Raw genomic sequence first — 6,000 nt, forward strand, 5'->3', positions numbered from 1 at the left:
TTATGTTAAGCATTCTACCAGTGATACCGTATGATCTAATCATCCTGAGGAGACCCTCATGCCATACCCTGTCAAAAGCCTTAGATATATCTAGAGCTACCGTTCTGCCCTCTCCCGCTTTGTCCAGTGAATGGTATATGCGTTCAGAGATTACAGTGAGGATGTCTGCTGTGGAACGGGCTTGTCTAAATCCATATTGTTCCAAGGAAGAAATATCTTTTGGAGGCCATAACGATCCCTTCGCCCATATGCGGCGTAATGGCATCCCATCTTGTTTCTCCATTATTATTTGAACAAATATGGCCTGCTTGCAAGCCCATTGCTACAAAATCCAGAAGACACTCGTCAATCCATCAACAGTTTATTCAATCTTAAATTCACGACCTCCTCCAAGATGGTGTTATCGAACTCTCTCGCTCTCCCTGGAGGGTGCAGGTTCTAGTAACCACCAACCACCGAAACAATAAGCGTCTTGTCATTGATTACAGCCAGACCATCAATCGGTTCACTTCCTTGATGCTTATCCTTTGCCAAGAATTGATGATCTAGTCCACAAAATTGCTTGTTATTCAATTTTTACTAACCTTGACTTACAGAATGCGTATCATCAGATACCAATACTCGAAGAGATTAGAAATTCACAGCTTTGGAAGCTTGTGGGAACTTATACCAATGCTGCCACATTCCATTCGGCGTAACAAACGGTGTATCGTGTTTCCAATGGTCGATAGACAACCTAATAAAATGTGAGATCAAACATTTTCGCGTATGTTGATGCGACTGTACTGAGAGAATATGATGAAAATCTTAATCACTTCTTATATGTGGCCAGGAAGCACAGGATAAGTTTTAACGAGAACAAAAGCATTATGCAAACTGAGAAAGTTACTCTTTTAGGGTATGAAGTGTCATTTGAGGTTGTAAAGCCAGACCCTGAACGTTTTCATGCTTTAAGATACCTACCTCTACAACAAGATGCGAAATCACAGCAGCGGGTCATCGGGAGGTTTTCATATTATGCTCAATGGATTCTTTGCTTCTCAGACAAAATTCGACGTCTAGTGCAAAATTAAATCTTCCCTTTACCTGAATCCTACTCAACTGATTTCTCCAGTCTCAAAGAACTCGAACACACTTCCCTTAAAACAATCGATCATAGCATACCCCTTACCGTAGAAACCGATGCCACCGACGTTGCTCTGGCTGCCACTCTCAATCAGAAGGGCACCAAGTCGCTTTCTTTTCTCAATCTCTTTCAGTCAGTGAGCAACATTACTCTTCTGTTGAAAAAGAAACACATGCCATCATCGAAGCAGTGCGTAAATGACGTCACTCCCATATCGGTATCATCTTTAAGCCTATTACAGACCAACGTTCCATAGCATTCATGTATGACCTGAAACATTCAATTAAAATAAAGAACGAGAAGTTGGAACACTAGAGAATAGAACTATCAGCTCTCATATTTGACGTAATTTATTATCCTGGGAAAGATGATGCAGTTGCGGATACATTTTCTCACGCAGTTTGCTCCTCGACTAACTCAACAGGTCCTCAAGATCCACACATTTTATTATGTCATCCAAGTATCACATGAATGTCTCATTTTGTACGTCTGCATAACCTGATGCAATTCTTTATCTATATAAGAGCCAGGTATGTCAAAGAATGGAGTACTGTTGCCACATCTGGGCAGGAGCTGCTAGAAAGGACATCCTGCCTTAATAGAGTTCAAAATAGACTTTGTAGCCTCATAGGGGATGTCCTTTTCTCTTTCCTGCAACCTCTTTCTCACAGAAGAGATGTTGCGAGTTTGTCTCTGCTTTATCATTATTTTCATGGCAAGTGCTCGACTGAGCACCAATTTATGGTCCTCCCCTTGCCAAACTTTCACAAGAAATACCCATCTAGAAGAAAACACTATCAATAATTTCCCCCACTCTTTATCTGTGCCTAAACCTAAACGTAGATTCCATGAACAAAGCTTTCTTAGAACTGCACACCTATGGAATTGTCTTCCATTTCCCTTGCTTTCCAGCTGACTACAATATAGTTATCTTCAAGTCTAACGTAAACAAATTGACTGAATTTCCATTACTAACGGTTACTATATTGTCCAATTGTTTACTGTATACTCTTTAACCCTTATCTTCAAGTGGCCTTTAGGCCTTGATAAGTGGTGATGCCTTTGTAAAAAAAAATAAATAAATAAAAAAGCGATTTACAATATGGCTTACTTGTTATCACAAGGAAATACAAATTTCAGAAAATTAGTTTATCATAATGCTAATAATAGGAAATCTGAGGAAAGTTGTTTTCGCTCAGACTCCAGGAACACCACTTGTTATTGCCAGTGAGCGATCACCGATAATGATTTATGAAAACTCTTAGCGAGTAAATAATAATAGATGGGGTATTATTAATATCTTCTATGGTGTTGAACAAGTGAAACTCAGAAACTGTCAGGTCACCCTTCTTTCGGGTTAGAGATTGGTTTATAGCTGATCGAACCTTCAATAGGAAATGTTTAGTTTGGTACCTATTCAGAGTTCTGATTTGATTCTTGTTCAGCTCCGCCAACTAAGCTTGTGTTTAACTATAATCACAGAGAGGAGACAGGTAGACAAACAAAAATGGGATTGGTTAAATGAAAGAAAAAAAGAAAGTCTTTACTCTTTATTATTTCGTTTTATGAGCATGTGTGTGAAAGGCGAGGGCATGTTTTGGAATTCAAAATCTGACCCGGGGAAAATTGAGTTTTTCATTGGTGACTTTCAGTTTATTCAATTCAAAATTATGGTGTGCGAAAAACAAAACAAATTTGGAATTTTAAGAGAGCGGGGGGGGGGGAGGCTGAAATGATAAACAAAACCTTAAATTACAAAGTCACAAGTATGTTAATTTATCATTTACAAACGTGTACAACAGAAATTAAGATCATTAGAGCAAAAAGAAAAATGGTTTCATTTTTACAGTGACTAAAAATAAATTTTAAAATGCTGGTAACAATTTATTAGTAGAAAAGATTTCAAATAACTAAATCGGACATACAATTCGATTTTCCCCCCCAATAAAATAATATTCTTCTGAAATCTAAGCTAAAAATAATTATGTTCTAAAAAATCATTTTTTAGAATGAACTGAATTTTTTTTTTGGGGGGGGGGCTCTATCTGATGAAATATTTAACTAAATTTGATCCGTATATTCATATCCTCTAAAAAAATGTTTTCATAAGAAAAAAACAAAAAATGCCCAGTTAAGCATAAAAATAAATTAAAAAAAATATATTTTTTTTAAATTTTTCTTTAATGTGAATGAAAAAAAAAGGGGGGGGGGTATTTATGCACTTTTGTTACCGTGCTGAAATAACATGTCATTCTTAACATGGGGAGGGTGTTTTCTAACTATTCTCTACTTTCAACTTTACAATTTAATATAAAAATTATCGTAAAACTTGAATTTAACTTGGAAATACTATTTTTTTAAAAAATGAATAAAAATAGCGTGGTAAGAAAAGTGCATAAGCACCGGAAAAAAGGTTACTAAAAATAGAAAATGTATTTTGTTTTAAATTAAATCAAACATCCGGAAATATCAGAAACTATTCAGGTCAAATCGATTGTCAATATTTAATTATTTCTTTGATTTGTATAACATTAAATATTTATTTTTATCCTAAAATTCATGATGTTCAGTTATTTATAAACGCTGCTTATTTTTAATGAGCAAAACATCTTAGGAAAAATAAAAAGACAGGACTGTCGGAAATATTAACATTTACAATTGCATGCTGTTATTTTCTGGGAGGCTTCTTTTTTTTTTATTCAAATAAGAAAATTTTCAGCCTAGAAACATATATTGTATTTACTTCAACGGTGCTCAATAATACTTAAGTTACATAAGAAACCCTTGTGTATAAATAAAACAAATTTTAAAAAAAATGTGTGCTCCTCTCCTGCTCCTATTTGAACCAAACTGTATTTTTGTATGCCCCAACTTTTAGGGTTATTTCGATAAAAATAAGTTTGGTTCGGTTTAAATTTTGCCAAGCACCATGTTATTCAACCTGGCTAATTCATTATAATATTGAAACTCTCTGATTCAGAATAGAGACGAATCAAGACAGCAAATCATGCATATAAACGGACTAGTGCTTAAATTAAGCACTGCTTAATATCGTTTCAGACAGAGCTTAATAACAATAATAAATTAAAATAAAAATAATCGTACTTCTACAGAATTTGAACCTAACTGTTTTTAACAGTTTCGGCTTTACAAAAGTCGGTTTGGTTCAGTTCAAAATCTGTAGAGCCACCAAAATATATTTTTTAGTCATATACATACACACATGTGTGTGTCGTATATATTGTTTCCACATTTATTTCAGTGCTCATTATACGTGTAGAAAGCTATAAAATATATTTTTATCTAACGAGCATCTTAAAATCAAAATTAGGGTCCAATGTGATCATTTTTCATCAATGAATATTTTATCATTAAATAAATGGGTAAAACTATACAAACACCGTGACAGCGAATTAACCCTACCCCTAACCCTAATCCTAATCCTAACGCTGTCACGGTGTTTGTATAATAATACCAATAAATGTATTAACAAATAAATAAGAACTTAAAGCGAAAAATAACGAATTCTCTATTTTTACCGTTATGTTCCCATTTTCTTTTTAATATCTAGAAAGTTAAAATACGCGAGAATAAGAAATAAATAATTAGAAACTTTAAAATAATAACATTATTGTATGTTTTGTTTACTTCTTGTTGTTTAGTTGTATTTTCAGGGTTACTTTTTTTTTTTTTTTTTTTTTTTTTTTAATGTAAGTAAATAAAGTTAGAAAATTTAGATGAAAAATAAAATATGGGACCCACGGGACGCATTTTTATTTAACAGAGAAAAAGGATAAAAAAAAATAAGGGGGGGCGATAGAAAAAAGGGAATATCCAACATCAAAGAAGGATCATGTTTAAAGTTAAACAGAAATAAATAGAGTAAATATCAAATAAGAATTTTTAAAAATAAAAATAAAGTGATGTGGATTGGACATTTGTAATTAAAAAGCGATCAACAATTTAACAGGAAGTTAACAAAACGAAAAGCGTCAATATTTAAATAATCCAACATGGCTTCTACACATCGTCAGATACACAGGTTGTGTCCGCAAACACAGCAATTACTCACAAATACAACGGATCTCCACGACAAGAAACATTATCAACGCACAGCAGAAAGATAAAAGATATCATATATCAAAAAAAGAAATCAAAACATTACTTTCAAATAAAAGAAATCAAACTTATTATTAAGCTGTGCCATGGGAAAACAAAGAAAAAAAAACCCTACCGATTTTTGAAACAAAGTCAGTCGATTCCTTTCATAATTTTTCCCCCGTTTTTAGGGAGGAAAGGTTTATGTCTTTTTTGCGGTTAAGGAAAAAGTATTTCCCGGTATTAAAACTTCCCCGAGATACATTGACTTCGTAGTTTTTGTTTTTGGTTTTAGTTTCGGTGTAAATTGGCTAATGAAGTCGTTAATATTTGTTAAAATTGAAAGTCGTTTTTTTTTGTTTTTTTTTCTTTCAAGAGGCACCTTCGCGCACCTGACTGCGCATATGTCTGGAACCAACTTCCGGTTGCTCTCAGCGCGGATATCGTTACTAGCAACTGGCTGGCAGCCAGTTTTCAAATCAGATTTATATTAATCCGTTAATTATTTTCAATTTCGTTTTCTCCATGAAACTAGTGCGGTGCGTCCGACGCAGGCAAAAAGATTATTGACTACCAATTATAATTTTATTTAAAAAAAAATATTTTTTATTACAACTCATAATCAGCTTCGCTGATTATATATCCGTTATTTATTTACTTTTTTTTAACCGGGCACTGAGTTTGAAATCGCTAGTACTTCGGCGTTCTGTATTTAACTTGGTTAATTTCCGTTTCAATCACCGAATATTTTGACAGTGAAATGTTTCAGCGTCACT

At 33.8% G+C, this 6,000-nt stretch overlaps 1 protein-coding gene across 4 annotated transcripts in view; it reads right to left on the reverse strand.

Moving 5' to 3' along the window:
• Nucleotides 1–5,795, reverse strand: part of LOC145276916 (peregrin-like) — a 334,772-nt gene extending 328,977 nt beyond the window's left edge. For all 4 annotated transcript variants that reach the window (XM_080128682.1, XM_080128599.1, XM_080128512.1 and 1 more), the window contains exon 1: nt 5,361–5,795. The gene's annotated coding sequence lies outside the window, so the exon portion shown is untranslated. The remainder of the gene's footprint in view (nt 1–5,360) is intronic.
• Between the last annotated feature and the right edge of the window lie 205 nt (nt 5,796–6,000).

The sequence above is a fragment of the Euprymna scolopes genome, chromosome 1 (genome assembly GCF_053919585.1).
Source record: "Euprymna scolopes isolate OS-2025 chromosome 1, ASM5391958v1, whole genome shotgun sequence".
NCBI classification, from domain to species: Eukaryota; Metazoa; Mollusca; class Cephalopoda; order Sepiida; family Sepiolidae; genus Euprymna; species Euprymna scolopes.